The sequence below is a fragment of the Tympanuchus pallidicinctus genome, unplaced genomic scaffold (assembly GCF_026119805.1).
Source record: "Tympanuchus pallidicinctus isolate F22 unplaced genomic scaffold, pur_lepc_1.0 scaffold19, whole genome shotgun sequence".
Classification (NCBI taxonomy): Eukaryota; Metazoa; Chordata; class Aves; order Galliformes; family Phasianidae; genus Tympanuchus; species Tympanuchus pallidicinctus.
This window is the reverse complement of record NW_026294710.1, coordinates 12413602-12434555: the sequence shown is the minus strand read 5'-3', so window position 1 is coordinate 12434555 and position 20954 is coordinate 12413602. Positions and strand designations below refer to the sequence as shown.

At 36.8% G+C, this 20954-nt stretch overlaps 1 long non-coding RNA gene across 1 annotated transcript in view; it reads right to left on the bottom strand.

Annotated features, from left to right (window-relative positions):
* The window catches only part of LOC128079753 (uncharacterized), a 324094-nt gene extending 303551 nt beyond the window's left edge, over positions 1-20543 (bottom strand). Inside the window, exon 1 of the long non-coding RNA XR_008206310.1 lies at positions 20481-20543. This is a non-coding gene — a long non-coding RNA (uncharacterized LOC128079753). The remainder of the gene's footprint in view (positions 1-20480) is intronic.
* Between the last annotated feature and the right edge of the window lie 411 nt (positions 20544-20954).

Genomic DNA, 20954 nt, shown 5'->3' with positions numbered 1-20954 from the left:
TAAGTGCAAGTTCAACTGCAACATCCTATAGGCTGTACTTACTGCTCCTGGGAGCAGGAGGCTGCAATTAAAAACAGATAAATACAGTCAGTGTATTTAAAAATTTTTCTTTGTTCCAAGAGTTAAAAACACTCATTAATTAATAAAATGTATATCTATATTAAAAACAAAAAAAAAACAAAAAACAAAAAAACAAAAAAACAAAGAAAAAACTGGAAAGGCATTCTGGGAATTTGGATGGAAAGGAGAGAGGTGTAAGCCAGACCAGTGAGCTGGTGCCATGTTAATTTAGCTTTAATGGGACTGAGCTTGCTCATGGCTGGCTGAGAAAAGCCTGCTCCAGAAGTGCTCCAATGGCCTGGCTAGGCAAGGAGGATAGGGGAGCATCAGAAAGATGTCAGTGGCAGAGCTTTCTTCCAGCTCACAGATATATCACAGTGTTGCTGACAGCCTGAGCTCTTGGAAAGGTTGGAGAGAGCCAGTACAGGGCCTCAGTGCTTATCCTTCCCTATTTGGCAGGAAGTAATGGGAGGGGAAAGAATTTCCCACTCCTATCTTCCTCACTGCTATTGCTCAAAGTTGTATGAAAGATAGAAATAATGAGTTTGGCCCCCAGTCATCACTTCATTAAAATAAAAATCCTTCCTGACAGCCCAAACGTGATCTTTAGAATCTTATTACTTGTCAGAATACACTTTTGTCCTATTTCTAGCCAGGAACATTTTAAATGATTTCCTTTCATTATTTTTTTCATCCCCACAGCATTGCTATATACAGTCCTTCAAAATCATTGTAAATCAGTTTCCAAGAATTCAGTTCAAATTGAATTTCCAGATCTTAAAGGGTGTCCAGAAAAAACAGCTTACAAGTAAAAAAGTAAAGAAGGTAGTATAGTTACCCCTGGTTATCGTAGCTATATACTTGATTCTTTGTAAACTAGCATGGTCCAATAGATGGTTTTGAACAGACTAAACAAGCGAAAATGTGAACGAGTTGTCATCCTAAAATACATGCTTGATATTTTAGGCTTTAAGTTTGCACAGCCATTAGACACCTACTTAAGTTTTTACCTGAAATAACATTTCATAACCCAAACATCATCAGCCTGATTTTTTCTTGTTAGAACCAAATTTTTGTGAATCTCAAGCAGAGGCCAATGTTTGAACCCTGCTCTTTACTCGCTACTGTAGAATGTCAGGCAATAAACAGTTTTCTGGGAATCCTCAATTTTACTGCTTTTTCAGTGAGATGCTAACTGACCCAGGCAGAGCAGTGATAACATTAACAGATACTGTGTGTATCTGTTGATGAGTTACAGGCCTTGGCTTTGATCTACACGAGTTGCACCATTTGTGCTAGCAAGGGTATAGATTTATGCACCATGACTTGCCAGCCACCACCCATCTATATTTCTGATTTAGTTGTTCACTGGGCATGCTATTAACATTTTATTTTAACAGTCCTTGAATGTCTGCAATAAGGATGCTGTGATAACCTAATAATCAGATGCTTGGATGGAGACATAGAATTGCTTCTTAAGCACCTGCAAAATTTATCTAGTTTCTTCCACTTTCTCTTAAAGTATGATAAAAGTGATGAACTGTATCTTAGCTGTCACCAGAAGGGAATGTTTCCCTAACAAATTATCATGCCATTCCTAATCCACAATTGAAGACAAATGTTTTCCTGACCTATTTTGCTTCAAAACTTTTCCTGTTGCTGGACATTACAAACCACGCTGACCAGCTATTGGTACTGTCCATCTACTGGAAAAACACTATCTTTTTCTGGCCAATATCAGTTTGTCAGGCTCACCTGCTTTCTCCTTACAAAGTTTGCATGCCCCACTCTGAGTGATTTTGCCCCTAAAATCAGTTCTGGCTAACATCTCTTAAGAATGGGGTCTTTAATTAATTATGTTCAGAGCTGTGACAGAAAAGACGGTTCTGTCAGTGTCACATTGCATGTGCCTGAGTGCTGAATATTTTTGGCAAACTCGATTTTTATTAAGCATATCTGATTTATGTTTTACAGACTCTTGGGGGTGAAAAGGCAAATTAATTTAATAATAGATTCACTTTCTAGCAACATCTGTTTGCAATCTGCCTAGGCTGCTATGAATATCATTTCCTTGTGTATCAAAATGTACTCTTGTATTACTTATACTGATTCCAAACCCCCTTCTCTTGGGAGGGATTTTTATTATTTAATTTATTTATTCATTCATTTATTTTATTTTCTAAAGTTAAATAATATTGCATTTGGAGCTGAAAAACAAATGATTTATTATTCCAGAAATGGTACTCTATGCAACAATGTTGTGTTGCGAAAGGCTGAATAAATTGGTATGTGGAATGGGTAGAGAAAAAGATGCCATGCAGAAATTATACATATTTTCCTTCTATTTGAAACCAATGGAAACTTGTTAATCCAGTTGATTTGGGTTGTTTTTTTTTGTTGGTGTGTTTGTTTTTTTGTTATTTTATCCCTGTGATGCTTTGGAAGGACCTGTGTGTTTACTGTTAGAAGTAGTCCAAGCAGTGGAACTGAGTTCAAACAGAGATACCGAGAAGACAGTGACCTCAGTACTTCCAGATGTGGAGCACTGCGTTTCAACAAATCACATCAGCTCAAGAATTTCTGCAATACTAGTGAAGAATATGTGCTCAAACATATTGCTGGACTGAGACCACAGGACTCAGATCTTTCAAATGCTGAGACATCATGGAATAAAACAGGAAGAGCCACTGCTGCAGAGAATATTAAAAACAAGGAATAGCACTTTGAATTTTGGAGATTATTTGATGGTGGAGGTTCTGTGTCCTTTCAAAATTACTGAAGTGATATCTGTGAGCATTTAATTAAGAAATTCACCTCTTGGTACTATTTGTTCACCAGTCTTTCTGCTAGTGGATGTGCCATGAGTGCTACTTAGTGATACTGGTATTTTAGAAAGTTGGCTTCATCCTTCATATAGAGAAAAGCAAAACAAAGTCAGGTACTCTACATTTCAATCAGAGAGTAATATGGTGCACAATAACTCAGGGAGAGCTCATTCCATAGACCTATTCCATACCTCCTGAGTTCTCTTCAGCAGTGTAAACAGTGTTCTGTCACATGGTGATGGTTGCTTTCCATCTATAGTTTAAATACTCTGCACATGAGCCACTGAGCTGACAATGGAGTGGGGTCTGAATTCACTGGGAAATCACTGGAGGGAGGAAAACATTTGAGGAAAACAACCTTGATCTTGATCTTGAAAATGATTGTTATGTTCTTAATTTCTTTGATTTTACAAGGAAATATGGTTACTAAGCCAGATCAGTTTCGACATTAAACATGTTAAATTACTTTGGCCTCACAGTTCCTTTCTTCTTTGCTCTCTTTGCAAATTCCCTGTATCTCTTTTCTCTATCCTCTTAGAAAGATTCTCACCTCTAATTGTAGGGGAACAGTTAGGTCACAGCTTGAACTGGTGATTGGGCACCTGGTGAAGTAGTGTGGTTGGCCTGGGGAGCACAGGCAAAATATTTGCACTTATGCTCTCTAAATGACTAAGAGTGTAAACAAGATAGAGCCACCCTGAACTTGTGTAAGGGCCAAAGGGAAAACAACTCTTGAGTCTAGGCTGCTTTCTGTGATGGAGTGCTGCGTAGCTAGAGATTCCCCTCACCAGTTGGGTGAGGTCAACTCTTTTATCTGCATGTGATGATTAACCAGTATATGATTATTGTGAATACTTTGCCTGGTATTGCCAAGAACCTGTAAGAAGCAATTTTGTTAATTTGTGAGCAGAACATCCACCATTTGACACTTTTCTCTATTTTTATTTTTTTCTTTTCCCAATGTGAAATTCATGCCCGTCTTCCTTCCTTTTCAGGGTGTGGAAGAATCAGCACCAGACAAAGTAATCGTTACTTCTGATTCTCTTTAGAGTTGTAGATACTATCAGTTATTTTAAATACCTCTTTCTGGATGTGTATTTGCGTCTCACAGTAGCAATTTCTTACCCTTTTTTTTCCTGAAAATTATTTTGTATTTCTTCCATGCTTGTGATGCTTCACTGACTTGAACAGAATCAATTTGTTGTAGTAGCAACTATGCTTGCAATGTTCCTAAGGTTAAGATGAAACTTCAGAGCTATCCCATTTTCTATCTTTCATTATAGTTCTTATTTGCACATTTTTACTATATGCAAACTAGTATAACACTTTCCTGTGAAGCTCTTTCTTTTCTGATACCATTTTCCTTTTATTTTTTTTAATCTTCTTTCATCTCAGCATTGTGTTTATTGTCTATATGCTCCCATCTAGGTTGCTGATGGACAGTGGCAGAGAAAGAAAGACAACCCTGCCAGTTCTCATGGACGTGGAAGACTGGACCATCCTCTTCCATGTCTCGTATTGCCAAGTCAAAATTAACAGCTGAACAAGGATCTCAGACCAAACCCTACATAAAAAGAAGCGAAAATAATAGGAACTTTAAAACTTATGATTTCTTGACACATATCTCAGCACTGAGGTGAGTGGTTTTGTGCTGTTAACATTATGTATTATTTAAAAGCTGTGTCCATTCTTCTTGTTCCTGAATACTCAGTTGCCCTGTCAGCAAAACGTATCCCAACATGGAGCTGACCAGTGAAGTGCATATATCTTACCAAATTCAAACTGATTATGGTGTGCTACCTCTAAAAATAAAATCCCAGAACAGAACAAAGAATGCCTCGATCACTGCAAAAGCTGCATATAGCAAGAGAGAAAAAGATGAATATTATTAAGTTCTTGCAAACTTGATCTTCATTCCCATATCACAAGGAACAAGAGAAAGGAAGGAGGTAGTCATTTTGCTTTAAATTAGAAAAGGAGCACATATCCCAGATCAGGTTCTCTGAGGAACTACCACAGCAAAAACTCTAACACTGAATGAGCTTTCATAAGGTTATCTCCCTGCTCTTTTCCTCACAATCTTTCTTTAGGGTTACGTTGCACTTCCAAATGCCTTTCACCTGACAGACTGAAAGAGAATAGAGGTCATAAGATTCTGAAGCTGCAAGATCCTGCCTGTAAGCAGATAATATTAATTGCCAAATTTTTGAGGTATGTCTCTTGACAGGCTCTAACCTGAGTTTCTCTCTCAAACAGTAAGATTCCAAAATGCAGGGATCTCTAAAACCCAACTACCACCTGCAGCCCATCTGCCTAGCAACAGTGAGCACTGAGCTCAATGATTAAGGTTGTATTTAACATGTTTTTAACATGCATTTAACACTTTTTGAACAAAAGTGAACTCCTAAACTCATACTACCAAAACTTTGGGCTTACTTAGGGTTCATCTTAGAATCTTGAAGAATGGTTTATCTGTAAATGTTTTTGCTCATGACCATGCAATGTGATGCTGATCAGTAATGTAACACCAGAACTTCGATTATTTTGTGAAGTATGTACAGGTGTAGGAATACACTTTTGTTGTAGAATCCTTAGAGATGGAAGGAACCTTTTAAGATCATCTAGTCCAACTCCCCTACAGTGGGAGATACACAGCTGAATCAGGTTGCCCAGGGCTTGATCTAGCCTCTCCTTGAAAGTCTGCAGAGAAGAGCCTCCACTGTACCTTCATGCAATCTGTTTCAGTGCCTCACCAAACTCACTGTAAAAGACCTTTTCCTTGGATCTGACCCAAATCTACCTTCTTTGAGCTTGAAGCCACTACCCCTTGTTCTATCACCACAGACTCTGCTAAAGAGTCTGTCCCCCTCATTCTTATAGATTTCCTTTAGGTCTGGAAAGGCCACTCTCAGGTCACCTCACAGACTTGTCCAAGCTGAACAGCCCCAGCTCTCTCAGCCTGTCCTTGCGGGAGAGGTGCTCCATTCTGCGAATCATTTTTGCGGCCCTTCCCTGGACATACTCCAACAGATCTGTGTCTCTCCTGTACTGAGGACTCCCCACTTGGTCACAGTACTCCAAATGAGGCCTCACCAGTGCAGAGTAGAGGGGCAGAATCACCTCCCTCAACCTGCTTGCCACACCTCTTTTGATGCAGGTCAGGTTATAATTGGCTTTCTGGGCTGTGAAGGCTCATGTCCAGCTTCCCATCCACCAGTATCCCCCAAGTCCTTCTCAGAAGAGCTGCACTTAATCCTTTCATTAACCAGTTTGTATTGTTAGTGAGGGTTCCATCGACCCAGGTGCAAGATCTCACGTTTGGATTTGTTGAACCTCGTGAGGTTCACCTAGCTCAGGCTGTTTAGGTCCCTGTGAATGGCATCCTTCCCTCTGGTGTGTTCACTGCTCCTCACAACTTTGTGTCATCAGCAAACTTGTTAAGCCTACTCGAGCCCACTGTCAGTGTCACTGATGAAAATATTAAAGAGTATCAGCCTCAGCACTGACCCCCATAAGATGCCACTCATCACTGGTATCCATCCAGACATTGAGCCATTGACCACTACTCTCTGGACTCAATCCTGCAACCAGTTATTCATCCATTGAACAGTCCACCCGTCAAATCCATATCTTTCCAATTTGGAGAGATGGATGCTGTGGGGTACATTGTCAAAGACCTTACCAAAGTTGAGATAGATTACATCAGCGGCTCTTCCCTTATCCATTGTTGCAGTGTCAGTATTATAGAAGGCCATAAGGTTGGTCCAGCAGGATTTGCCTTGGTGCAGCCATGCTGGTTCTCCTGTGTCACCTCCAAGGAATGCAGCGCCTACCCTGAAAAGACAGGCTGAGTGCTGGAGCTGTCCATCCTGGAGAAGAGAAGGCTATGGGGACAACAGAGTGACCTTTCCTTATCTAAAGTCAGGTTAATGAGAAAGAAGGGGTAGACTCTTTAGCAGGGGCTGTTGTGATAGGGCAAGGAGAAATGGTTTCAAACTAAAAAAGAAAAGTTTGAGAGTCAATATAAGGAAGTATTTTTTTACAATAAGTATAGTGAAGCCTTTTGAACAAGATGCCCAGGGAGGTGGTGGATGTCCCAGTAGTTGAGACATTCAAGGTCAGACTGAACAAGACTCTGAGCACCTGATCTAGCTATGTTTGTCCCTGTTCATCGCAGGGTAGTTGGACTAGATGATCTTTAAGGATCCCTTCCAACTCAAATGATTCTAAAATTCTATTTCAGTTTACCTATTACTGAGGTAAATTTCTCCTGTGAAACTTTATTTTCCATAGGATAATGATACCGCTGAGTTTGCCAAAGCTCAATGCTTTGACTTGATTTCTGTATTTCTACTCCTCACAGACTATAATTCTATAAGGTGCAACATGACTATTTAAGGCCAGTAAAATGAATGTGACCTGAGAGCGCAAACACTTGGAAACTGATGGAGCTTAATTACATGGGATTATAAAGAAGTAGATGAGAAACTAATTGAAAGTCAACAGAGATGGATTTGACCCTCATTCTATCAAAGAAAGAAAGGAAGAAAGGAAAGAAAGGAAGAAAGGAAGAGAGGAAGAGAGGAAGAGAGGAAGAGAGGAAGAGAGGAAGAGAGGAAGAGAGGAAGGAAGGAAGAGAGGAAGAGAGGAAGGAAGGAAGGAAGGAAGGAAGGAAGGAAGGAAGGAAGGAAGGAAGGAAGGAAGGAAGGAAGGAAGGAAGGAAGGAAGGAAGGAAGGAAGGAAGGAAGGAAGGAAGGAAGGAAGGAAGGAAGGAAGGAAGGAAGGAAGGAAGGAAGGAAGGGAGGGAGGAAGGGAGGGAGGAAGGGAGGAAGGGAGGAAGGGAGGAAGGGAGGAAGAAAGAAAGAAAAAAAAAGAAAAGAAAAAGAAAAATGGCATGTTTTATGATCTCTGTTCTTTTTTGGCTTTGTCCTTTCAAATGTAATGCTCTAGAACAAAGACTTTTTTTTTTTTTTTTTTTTTTTTTTTTCCTTGTCTGTACAGTCTGTAGTACAAGAAGTTTCAGTGTTAGTAGAAACAAGTGGAATTGCAAGAATAGTAATTATGGAGTCTTTGTTTCCTGTGTCACAAGCCCTTAATGAATTAATAGAGAAATGTCAGTATTAATATTAAAGGAAGGACAACAGATTCAGCCAGCAGGGGATTCCAAAAAGAACTTTAGCACCTGAAAAATCTGTACTAGATGAAGAGTTTCTTGTGGAGTCTATTTTATTTAGACAATAAGACATTTGTTCAAATTACAATAGACAATCTAACAATTCTTATTAGAAATCTTAAAATTCTGAAGGAAGCTTTCCTTCTCTTTTTTTTTCCATTAAAATCAGAAAGAGAGAAAGGTTCTTGCTTTCTTGTTGCTCTGGGAGAGACTTTTGTATGAGCAAGTGAAACATTTGCTAAACATAAGGTTTTATGTTTTATTTTGTCGAAGTCTTTTGACCATATTCATTGTTTTTAAACATTTTCCATTTTCTATAGTGTCCTTCCATTTTTCTAAAATTCCACAGTTACTCAGATTGGAAACTAACAATGGAGCTTTGAGCAGTGCAGTGTGTCAAATGCATTGTACAGAATATGTGTGTATTTGAGAATCATGAAAGTGATAGAACACAAGTTCGTACTGCTGAAAATAATAGCATACATTTGTGCAATTCTATTGATATAGAAATATTCCTTGGGTTCACAGGCTAAGCCTGGCAATGGGAAATGAATGTGTTTACATATCTTAATTTCTTTGAAGCAGAATGTTTACCATTTTAGCTCCTCACTATGAATAGGAAGCAGGGCTTACATGGTCACTGTAAGCAACAAAGGAGTTTGTAGCATAATTTCCCTGAGGCTTCAGCATAGTGCAGCAGTAGGAAAATAGCACAGCCAGTAAGTTCCTTTTTGTAAGAAAATTAGGGCTAGGAAGACATGGGCTAAGAGAAACATCCTGCGAATACTGTCTAAGTAGTTCTAATTCTTTCATGTTTCTGGACCAGTAAAGTATAAAAACATGATGAGTTTGAAAAGTTCGGTTCACTTCAGATGGACCACAGAAGTGTTCACATTGGACATGTGTTTGGTTTATTGCTGGTCAGCGTGCTCAATCTGATACTTACTGTGAAAAAGGGGGAATGAATTAGATCATTACAAAGGGAAGCAATTTCTAGGCAAGTGAGATTAGACAGAAAGAAGTGCCTGTGCTTGCAGATAAAAATTAACTTTAAAAAGTTTCAAACACCAGTATTTTACCACAAGAGTGCAGTTAGGTCATGATAACTGTTACAAAAACATTCTTCTCCACCCTTCTCTCTGGTACATTTCTGCGCCTCGGACAATATCAAAGAAGTAATATTTTTTAAGAACCACTTCTGAAGACACATCCATGTCATGTACACACATTACAAACTGGAGTATATACATTGTTCTACTACATCTATCTACCTCCTGCTGTAACTAAATAACACCATGTCATTTATCTGTTCATGTACGTTGAAATTCAAAATACAGGTGGCAATATTGCATTGACTTGGAAGAGTAAAATAGATGCTTGGGCAGAATAAGAGTGCCCAGACCTTATAGAGCACAGTCTACTTACCCTTGCTTCCTAGGTTATGAGGTATCTAAATTAAAGTGCTGTTCACATTACAGAGTTTCTAGATAATGAAGATATCTCAAAAGCATAGTTTCTTCAGGTTGTGGAAAAAACCTGTCATAAAGCATTTCATATTTGCTTTCACCAGGATTTCTGGCCCTAACCTTGCTAAACCACAACAATCCGTGCCATGCCAAGAAGACTCTGCCTTTGCCCCATTATTTACTGAATTGCATTCAACATAGAGTCAGAATTGAGAATATACACTAAGCATGATACCTCATGAGTGTTTTCTTAATCCCAGGGCTAAGTGAAAACTCCTATAGATTGATGTGGAATGTCCACATATAACCACACTCCTTAGTTCACCTGTGCTCCTTTGGTGTCTAAGCTATTCATCTGGGCAAAGTACTCTGAAGAGAAAATTCAGTTAGATGATGATAGGATCTGTAAACTGGGGCCAAAGCTGCAGTCTTGACTCTGGTTTCAAGCTACAGCAGGGGAGATTCAGGCTGGACACTAGGAAGTATTACTTTTCCGAAAGGGTGGTCAGGCACTGGAATGGACTGCCCAGGGAGGTGGTGGAATCACCGACCCTGGGGGTGTTCAAGGAAAGGCTGGATGTTGTGTTGAGGGACATGGTTTAGTAGGAGCTATTGGGAATAGGTGAAAGGTTGGACTGGGTGATCTTTTAGGTCTTTTCCAACCTTGGTGATTCTATGATTCTATGATTCTTCTCCAGCAGCTTGTATGAAAATAGGAACCTTTCTTGTTCTTCGGTCCCTGTCCCAAATTGTCACTTTTTGTCTTCACAGCGTCCCTGAAGCATTTGTGCTAGAAAAAATTTTCACTCAGCTCTTAAGATTCATAGCTTCAGAATGATAATTTAGTGATTTTTTCTTTTTTTCCAAAGGCAAGTAGCTTTGGAATGCCAATCCTGTGTGATCAGTTAAGTGTCCTATGTCAGTATAACAGGCTAGAGACCCTATAGTATGCATCCATGGTCCTGTCCTCTTACTCTGCTTCACAGAATTTGAAGGATGAAATCTGCAGTTAGTTTTGCTTTGGTTGTTAAAGATTTTTTTTTTTTTTAATTAACTATAGCTGTCTGCGTTACATTTTTGAGAAGCAATTAGCTTCACAGACTGTTCTCTGCAGACATCAGGTGGTAACAAAAGAGTTGTAAGAAAATTCACAAAAGCTATCTAGAGCACCTGGCTGAACAGATAGGGGGTTGGGGTTTCTTTTTGGAAGTGGACAAACCTTTGAAGCCAATGAAATAACTCTCCTGCTTTAGATTCAATTTTCTGTCAATTGCTGGTTGCATTAGTTGTAGGCCTGCTAGTGTCTTGCTGGTGATGAGCTAAAGCAATTAAATGCCTGAAGCTTGTCATCTTGTTAGCAGGCTTCTGGGTATGCCTGCAGCCCCCTTATTTGCAGAAGACTGTAATTCAAATGACATCTGTGAGTTATTTATAGGGAACAAGTGCAGGAGCTGTAACCCATATAAAATCAGCTACTATTTTAGTTTGTTGACTGACATATATTTTCCAAGATTCCCAGGCTTCAGGATTCTCCTGATTTCAAATACAGGGTCAAGGCAGACCCACTTTTTTTTTCTTTTTTTTTTTTAAAGTCAGTCTCTTTTTTTTCTCTTTGCAGTTTTATGCAGAAATCTTCCTACTACTCTGTGCAACTTCTGTTGAAGGCTCGGTTCTAGGCATGAGAAATTAATGAGAGTGCAGAAATACACATGGGTCAGTGAGCAGCTCCAAGACCAAGCAATACGAATGTTTCTTGGAGTATGTTCATTCACAGACTGAGGACATGGCAGAGCTTATGTGGAAAGCACTCAGGTATATCTGCTTAGTCAGCTGCAGAGATGGACGCACTGTAACAGCAACATTAACTCTGAGAAAGGAGCTTCATCTACCCTGTCACTCATAAGCAGGCACATTTTCTCTGCTTGCTGAATTCAACCACTGTCGTCATTATTCTGAGTATTTTGCCTGTTACTTCTCCATGCAGCACTGCCAAGTCAAACCTTAGCTCTGCAACATATAGGAATCCATCACACCAGTTCAATACTGTCTAGTACAGTGCAACACTTTCTGGTCCAAATCCACTGAATAAATATGGTGAATTTGGTTGTTATTACTTATCAGACCCTCTTTGCTTAAATTTCCCTAATTTCTACTCCATCTTTCCTTTCCTTGCAACAACAGTCAACAACAACAGCAACAAAAGAATGGATAGATATACATATGGGGAAGAATTTATCTTTAATCATTGAGAGAGATTTAAATTGGAACTGAGCAAATTTAATTACTATGTGGAATTAAGAATTAGAATAATGTCAGTCCCTGGTTATTAATATATGTTAAATTTCTTAATTAAGAGCAGGTGTAATTTACTTCAGAGCCTAAAATTGACCAGATCAATGTGTAGCAAAATGATACATGGATGCTGAGATTATGGTAATTAATCACTTAAATGTATATTTAAAGTGAAGTTTGATAGGCAAAAGCCAGAAAGTTTTAAATTAGTAGTCCACAAAAAATGCAAAACATTTTCAAGATCATTTCTGTAAACCTTTTGTAATGCTTTACAAATATTAATTAAAAAATATATTTTGACTATAGAAAATAGCTTCAAAAAAATATTGGGCTCCATTTTCATTACCACTCAGCTATTTCCAGGATAAATGTGTTTCTGTTATGCATAGGAAGATGCCAGATTGACACATCTATTCAGGAGTGCCAAACTGTGCTCATTCTGACTGCTATATTGCTTCTTGTGAAAGATTCTGTCACCAGATCTTAATTAAGCATGCTGTTGATAAAGCTCAAACCAGATTACACACAACGCATTCTTCACTGCTACAGTCATTCCTCAGTGACATTAAAAATCAGAAGTAATGGTAGAAATTAAATATATCTTGATTTTGTAAATGATTTAGGCTTTTGTAATCAGATATGAATACCATAAATTACCATTGCTATGATTTTTTCATTTCCCATATTTGTGCAAGTGGGAATTTATATATTTGTTTTGATGTATTCATGCATTTATATGTAAATATATTCTCTGTCTCTAGCCTTATAATCTGATAGAAATCTAATGAACACTGGGATTGGAACTGGATGATCTCTGAGGTTCCTCCTAACCAAAGCCATTCTAAAACAGTCTGGAAATGATCTTTGACACAGAGTAAGCATTTATATTGACAGCTACGTAGATTTCTAGTCTATGCTGCATCATGGGTAGGTTTAATGACTGTAAGGAGAGCTGAGACAACTAGCTAATGTACACAAATGTCTATCTTAATACATCTATCAAAACTTTTCAGTATGTTGAGTATCATGCTGACTCTTCAACAGTGACATTTTTCCCTGTTATGTGACAATACTGGTAATATTTTTCTCTCTTTCATAAACTATAGATCCTAAAATTTGAACTTGACCTATGCATATATTCTTTTCTGGACTTGAAGTCTGAAAAGCACAAACGCAGAAATAACTCATAGCTGAATGTGTGACGAATGCATGAACGTACAATAAGTTATAAGAATTCAGATGTGATAAGAATGAAAAAAAAAAAAAAAAAAAGGTTTTAAAAAAAAAAACTAATCAGGAACTTCTGAATATTTTTACCTACAAGGTAGGTAATTATTTAAGATTTTGATAAAACATTTTATCTTTTTTTCCATCTGCTCCTCACAGGATGACCATGGAGGGGGTCTGGTTATTGCATTTTCAATATCCAGCAGTAAAATTACCCTCTGTGAATTTTCAGAGAAGTCCCTATCACCATGTGTGTACTACAACAAATAAACAAAAAAACTACATCACTGGTATTGTACTAATACCAATATTCTGGGTGACAGGACACTAGTTTTGGAAATTCAGGTGCCTTAGAACTGCATTCTCATCTCTCCGGGCAGACAGCTGTGAACCATGCAAAGGCCATTCTATACTGTGAATGCATCTGTTTCCCATCTCCAAAAGTCTTTCCTTTTATTTTGCAAATCTTGTCTGCTTAATCTGTAAATTTTCCAGCGTAGAGACTATCTTGTTATGCACAGAAAGGGGTCTTGATCTCACAAGACCTCCACATTTTATGATAATACAAATAACATTCATCTCATAAATATTTGCCCCTGTTTAACATAGTTATGTGAATGGGCAAGGCATCTTACTTGGTGAGCATGCTTTGAAAATGAGTTATTTCCTAAATTGCTTTCGGGAAATTATTTCAATCCATTTTATGGTCATTTGAGGATAAAGAGTGAGCTTCTTTTTAAAAACAGAACTGTTTCACCATCAGAGTAATGCATCTAGTATGCAATCACTGACTTAAAATATTTATAATTTTTTTACAGTGGACAAGTTGGTGTGGCCAGCATATTACGGATCAAAACATTGTCCACAGAAGTATAAAAATTAAAGATATCCATAAAAAGATTTTGACATAGCAATGCTGACAACCTCTAAACATACCTCTTCAAAAGACACTTCTACAGCTTAATATATACAATCCTGCCTGGCTAAGTGTTTAATTTTACCCTAATAGTTCTGTTTGAGTCATTTGGGTCTGTCAAGTTAATAAGACCTCATAAATCACTTGGCTATAACTCATAAATTTCCAAGCTGTCATAATAAAGATGAGTTGTGTATAAAAACTTCAAAGCAGTGTACAGAATGAACTGTAAGTTTTCTGTGGGGACATCCTTCCCTTGTCTGGAATTATACCCCATTTTGTGCAGGCAATGAGTGGCAGAGGACTAGTAATTTGCTCCTATTTATAACCTCAAATCTCAGTTCTCTATCCGGTTTTACTCACAACAGCCCAGGCAAAGTGAAAATTTAGGCTTTCTGCTCTAGATGCAGTGACAAATTGAAGATTTTATGAGCTTGGTGCTCATAAGATGAAAAGAAACTGTGGTTATTCCATTGACTATGACCGGAGATTTGAGATGAATGTGCACTGAGAGTCAAATGTTGGAGCCTATGATTAGAGTCCATATGGGTAAAGAATGGACATCTCCATAGGAACAAGAATATATTTGACCAAAGATTGATAGAGAAATTATACAGTCTCATATATACATACTTTTTCCATGTGCATTTATGCATTTGCTTATGAAGCAGAATAAAATAGTCCCACCCAGAGTCTTTTTTGTCGTTGGTGCTGAGATGTTTAGTAAAGCCATTAAAAATAAGATGAAAACAAAAAAGAAAATGAGGAAGAGCTTGAAAGCTTCATTCAGGCACCATATTTCCTAGGCAGTGGATAAATTCCCTATTCATTATTTCTGAAGATTTTACTGCTGCCCTCTTACCAGCTTATACTGGTTGTCTTCCGAAATAAGAATTATCCCAAACTATTTAGTATAGGAAGGAAAAAATAATATTAAAGGATAAGTGATAAAATAGCAGACAAAAGTTGATGCCAGGAGCAGGGTCATGTAAGTTGCCACCATAATTATAAAATTAAACAAAAGATAACTTCCCAATTTGGAAATGATTATTTTTTGGCTTCATTAAACTGCAAAGATAATTCATTCATTGCCCTTTTCTGCTCCCATTAATTAGCATTTTCAACAAGTCTCTCCTTCAGCATCAGAGTTGTTATGAAGGAGGGGTAAAATAAGCTTTTTTTCTTCCAATTCATTGTAGATAGTTTTCAGGTAACTGAAAATATTCCTCCAGTGGGAATCTTACCTATTTTTTTCTTTTTCCACTTCTCTCCCCAAGCTGATGGTACTTTTTGGGACAAGATAGAACATTTCACTCACACGTGAAATTACACAGTGAAAACATAGACAGTAGTAGATTTTCAAAGATCTAAATGTTTATCTGGATTTCTTTTGGTAACTTGATAGCAATGAAGGATTGAAAACCAATGAAAGACCTGGAAGTCAATCATAGATGTCTAGTGTATGTAGAGTGTTGTATATCTAGTGTATGTAGAGTCTAAATTGCATCTAGAGCAATGTAGTGCTTAATTACAAGTACATTAATGGATCTAGTACACCATATGGTTTACACCTGCTGTGCCGATTTACAAATCTTCTCTTTTAACTTGATGCACGTAAGAAATGAAAAATTAAAACAAGAATGAATTCAATGAAATTTCTCCTTCTAAATGAATCAAATAAAAACTGTTTAATGAAATTATTAAGAATATGAAATATATCTGCTTACTTTTATTGATTTGTTTAGGATTTAATGGAAATATTTTTCACGCTGCTGAATCTTGGCACTGAAAAATAGGTGATGAGAAGAAAAGCAATGCTGGTACTAGCTTCTGGGTTGTAGGTTGGTTTTATGTTTGTTTGTATGTATGTTTGGTTTGTTTTTTAATTATCTATTATTTTAGTGGACAAATAACTTACCATATTTTCCCCACTAGTATTAGATATTACAATTAGAAGAAATTATGTCAAATAACTAATTCTCAGAAATATTGCATAGGATTATAAGGAGGAGAAATTAGTCTAGGTATCTAGAACTATCTGTAATGCTTTATGGTGTGTAAAACCTAAGTGCCATTACCATTCTGCTGGTATTGCAGAAACAATAAAACATTTTCAAATACAGACAAGCTCCCCAGTTACCTAAAATTCCAATCTGTTTTCTCAAATTCAAAATCAGTTAGCAAGTATACCATATTCTAGCTGAAGGAAATATGCACTGTGAATTTAAAGAACACCGCCAGACTTTGATTTTTTCTTTTGTTTTCTAATTGTATCCAAAACAAATCATTATGGTTTTCTTTATTCTGAGGTTCTTATCATTAGAAGAGTGCTTTCAAATTATTAAACGTAGGCCATGTTTAAATATTTAAACTTAAATATTTAAGTGTACATCTTTATATATAAGGAGTTGATGGGGGGAAGGGTAAAAAAGATTCCTAAATGTCAAAGAAAATATACACAAATTAAAGCTCAGTATTATTCCACTGGTAGGATTGTTCTGGAGAATTGCAAGTTAGTCAATCATAATTCCAATCTATTGAATAAGAAAAATGCAGAAATACTAATAGTACTTTTTATGCTCCCAAAGAACCTCAGGTTAAAATATTAGTTACTCTACTGCAAATTAGAAACACACTAAGAACTGAAAATAAAGCTGGGCCTAATATTTTAGTTTGCTCACAGTAATCCTGCCCAAGCAAAGCTGAAGTTTTTTTTTGTCAGCATCTCTGTTGATGTAAAACAAGCTGTTCTATGTACAGCAAAGCTAATAATGCCTGATTCCTGACAATTTGGTGTCCTGCCTCTTGTCAGTTCTCCACATTGTAATACAGTGGATATGATACAGTATAACATCATCTTTTCTGCAGTACCTCTAGACCTCTGAAGCAAGAACTATTGTAGGTTCATGGTGTTACTGACTGCTCAGTAACAGAAATGGTTACTGCTGAATTTGGCACTTGGCAGCTCTTCTTTGCCCTTTGGAATTTCATATTTGAGTCTGCATCAGACTATCAAATTCCAGTGGGTCTTGAGTTTTTAGAAGACTACAGACAGCGAGATAGTTCTATAAACCTGTGTCTTTGGTTAATCAAGCTTAAAGTGCTATAACTTCATCAAATTTTCATCAGATTTTAACCACTGAAATTCCTGCCCACCAATTGTAGCTACTATTTAGTAAGGAAGGGCCACCTGAGCCAAATCTTACCCATAAGTGTCAGACTACCAGCTTGTCTGATACCTAGGAATGAAATATGGATCTCCAAATATTTGATGAAGACTATAGGTATTCTTTGTATTAGATTTTCACCCTCTGTTGATTACAAGATTTGGAGACCTAATTCAAACTGCTGAGTTCTGAGTAGTTCAGTATGTGTTATGTGGTTGCATTTATGAGCCTATTATTCCTCTGATTTGGCCATATCAAAATAAACCTCTTGTGGAGAGAAACTCTGGGTTGCAGAAAGTTCCCACCATGGACTGTCTTGACAGTGAGCCTCCAGCTTTAAGTTCTCTCTCCATTGAAATGTACCATTTGTTTACCTAAGTTCAAGGATGTGGTTCTGAAGTGTCCCTAATTGGAGTGACTTTGCAACTGCTTTCATATGGCTTTCAATTAGGTGTTAACCTAGAATGAGGAATTTATGAAAACAATTATTTAATTTGTAAAAATAGACAACCTGACCTTGAAAAGTCTAAAAAATGTAAATTAGCCTTGGTTTTCAAAACTATCATGTTAATAATCCTAAAAAAATTGACACTTTAGCACAGATTACATAGTTTTTAGAATGTATACTGAATGGGTGAGAGTCCAGTGAAGGCACATACATTCCTATTTTACATTTTGCCACTCACTGATAGCAAAAATATCAGTGTTTCATGTTGCACAACCTTGCATTTTAGGATATTACTTCCTAAAATGTCTCCTTTGTATAATTTCTCTTCTATTATCTAAATATAGCACTCAAAAAAATTTTGATGGCCTTGAGGGTGATTCATTTGAACTTAGTGACCTCCTGTTTCATGCTAAAATATCTCCCAGAGGGCCATTTCTCTCCACTAACTGCAAAGAGAACTCTGATGACCTGCTCAGATTTAGATGTTGATATTGGCAAGGTGGGAATTGGCTTCTTCTCCTGTGTAACTAGTGATGGAACGAGAAGGAATGGCCCCAACTTGTGTCAGAAGATATTCAGGTTGAAAGTTACGAAAAATTTCTCCTCTGAAAGAGCGGTCAGGCACTGGAACAGGTTGCCCAGGTTGGCAGAGGAGTCACCATCCCTGGGGGTGTCCAAGAAAAGGGCAGATATTGTTCTGAGGGATGTGGTTTTGTGGGAAATATTGGTGGTGTCTGGACAGTTGGATTGGGTGATCTTAGAGGTATTTTCTAACCTTAGTGATTTATCCACTAGATTAATCCTACATCTCATAACCTGTACATCTTTAAAAAAATTAGTTTGTTACCCCACTGTCTGTAACTTTCAGGATGGAAATTTTGAAAGTCTTGGCTGATTTTACAACAGTGATGGGAGAAAATCCCCTGCTAATTAGGACATGATTACTTTTGAGACTGGGTGACCTATGCATTCTTCTGTACAGAACTGATTTTATTTATTCTTTTTATCGTTCAAAGTTAGAACAATGGCTAACCCATGTGAAAATCAATTCACTGAGCATCTTAGAGGATGAAAACATTGTAAAATTCATTGTTTGTATGTTGAATTGGTTCTCCACTTCCACTTCTAGAGAAGAAAACATGTCTGATCATGGCATTATTTAGATACACAGTGAATATTTAACTGGCTGGGTACTTCATTGCTCTGTAAATTGAACCACTATTTCTGTCAGTGATTACATAAACAAAATAGAATGCTGTCTGTTCAGAATGTGTGCTCCCACAGGTACAAATGCCTATACCAATAGATACAGAGACTCTGCGAATTCCATTGTCATCTGTCAGTTGTGGACAAACAATGGATTTGACTCCAAATCTTCTGGAAAACAGTCTGCAAGGATACTGGCACTGTGCATACCTCATTTTGTTGAACCTTGCAGTCACCAGCAATCTAAGTTCTATTTCTTGTGAATTGCCACATTTCATTATCATAGCAGAGCTCATGAAGTTATCTCACTGCTTTCCCAATAACAGGTGGGATATTTGAGGGATATGGAAATTACAACGATGATAAAAGAGATTTAATGAAGTGTAGACACCTGAATCATTGAAACATTTAGACATCAACTTTAGATTAAATGCATCCCACCTTGATCCAGTTTTGCCTATAGACCTTAAATGGGAATAAGACAGTAGTGAAACTCACATTGTTCTCAAATAATATTTCTTCAGAAAATTCACAAACATGTTTTCAGTGTGGTTAGTGCATAGAGAGGTAGAGTTTATACTCTTCTGCCCATTTTTTCCAACCTTTCTTTATATTTCTCTTCATCTCAGCATGAAAAAGCATTTGGGGCATCAGAGATGCTTTAACTCTTGCCTAAACATTAATCTTTTTTCTTCACTGCAAAATATTCAGTAGAGTCCCCTCAGTTCATTTCCTAAAAGTGCATTTATGTAATGGCTGAGTAATAAAAGTCAGCAGAATGACTAGATGGTATTTCATCCTTTTGCATTATCATTGAAAAAGACATTACTATTCCACTATCAAAAATATCCATCAACCAAATTACATCCCTTTTCTTCACAAAGTTTTAAAATAGGATACCTAAGTATGATAGACAATATAGAGTTATTATTTAATGACCATAAGGGAGTTACATTTTGATTCATTTTCTTATGTGTTAAAAATTTATGACAAACATAAAACCTTGATATAACAGCCATATCATTTGTAATGGTCATAATTTTATTTAAATCATATATAGATAAAACATTATGTACATTTTAAAGCATGCCATCCTGAAACACTTAGAGAAGTAGATGGGGAGATTCAAAATGGTAAGTATAACCTAAGCTAGAAAGAAAAAAAATCCCTTGGAATCTTGATATCTAAAACAATTATATTTTTGCAAAATTTTAATAAATTTTAATTTAATTTTCTTTCCTCTTAATTTTCTTAAAAGGTCTACTTTCTCCCTGTCTAGTATAGAGATTTAAATGCTGATTTTGTCATTTCCTTGCAATATTATTTTGTTGTGTTTGTATATTTCTCCACTAGTTCTGCTTGCCTGACCATGAAATACTATAGGCAGAAAAAAAAAAAAAAAAAAAAAAAAAAAAAGACATTAAATAATAATAAAAAAAGAAATAACAGCAAGAATAGTTCAAAAAATGGGAAAATGGGAGCAGATTTTCATAGAGCACAAATCATCTGAGAGCAAAAGATCTCAGTTACTCCAGATGAGAGGGAAAGATTTACATGAAACTAGAATTGCAACACTCTTCTCTCTTAGTGGGTATTTTTTTAAAAATTTTAAACTAAACCCTTATGGTTTCTGTTCCTCTGGAAAAGGATGTGAATAAATCCTCCTTTGTTGCAAAAAGTTGGTCCAGAATAGCAAAAACCAAAGTCGGGGGGAAAAAAAAAAAAAAAAAAAAAAAAAAAAAAAAAAAAAAAAAAAAAAGCAGAAATAATTCTAAAATATAAATGGCATTTATCCTGGAATTCTCCTATAAATGGTGGTGGTAGATTTACGTCTCTCTCCAAATTCTGGTTTAATAGCTTAGTTCTGGTTAAATTGTTGTCTACTCTTTTGCCAGATAATTGTGGTTCCAATTATTTTCTATATATAGTTTTTATTTTAAATGAAAAGCACCTCCTCACGAAGTACCTCTAATATAAAGATGTACAGCAGGAGATGGGCTTATTCAGTCTCTAGAAGAGAAGGCTGTGGAGAGACCTCATTACCAACTTCCAGTATTTAAAGGGAGATTATAAACAGGATGGAAAACAACTTTTTACATAGTTAGGAAGTGATGAGACAAGGGGAAATGGTTTTTAAACTAGAAAAGGGGATTTAGGTTAGATGTCAGGGGGAA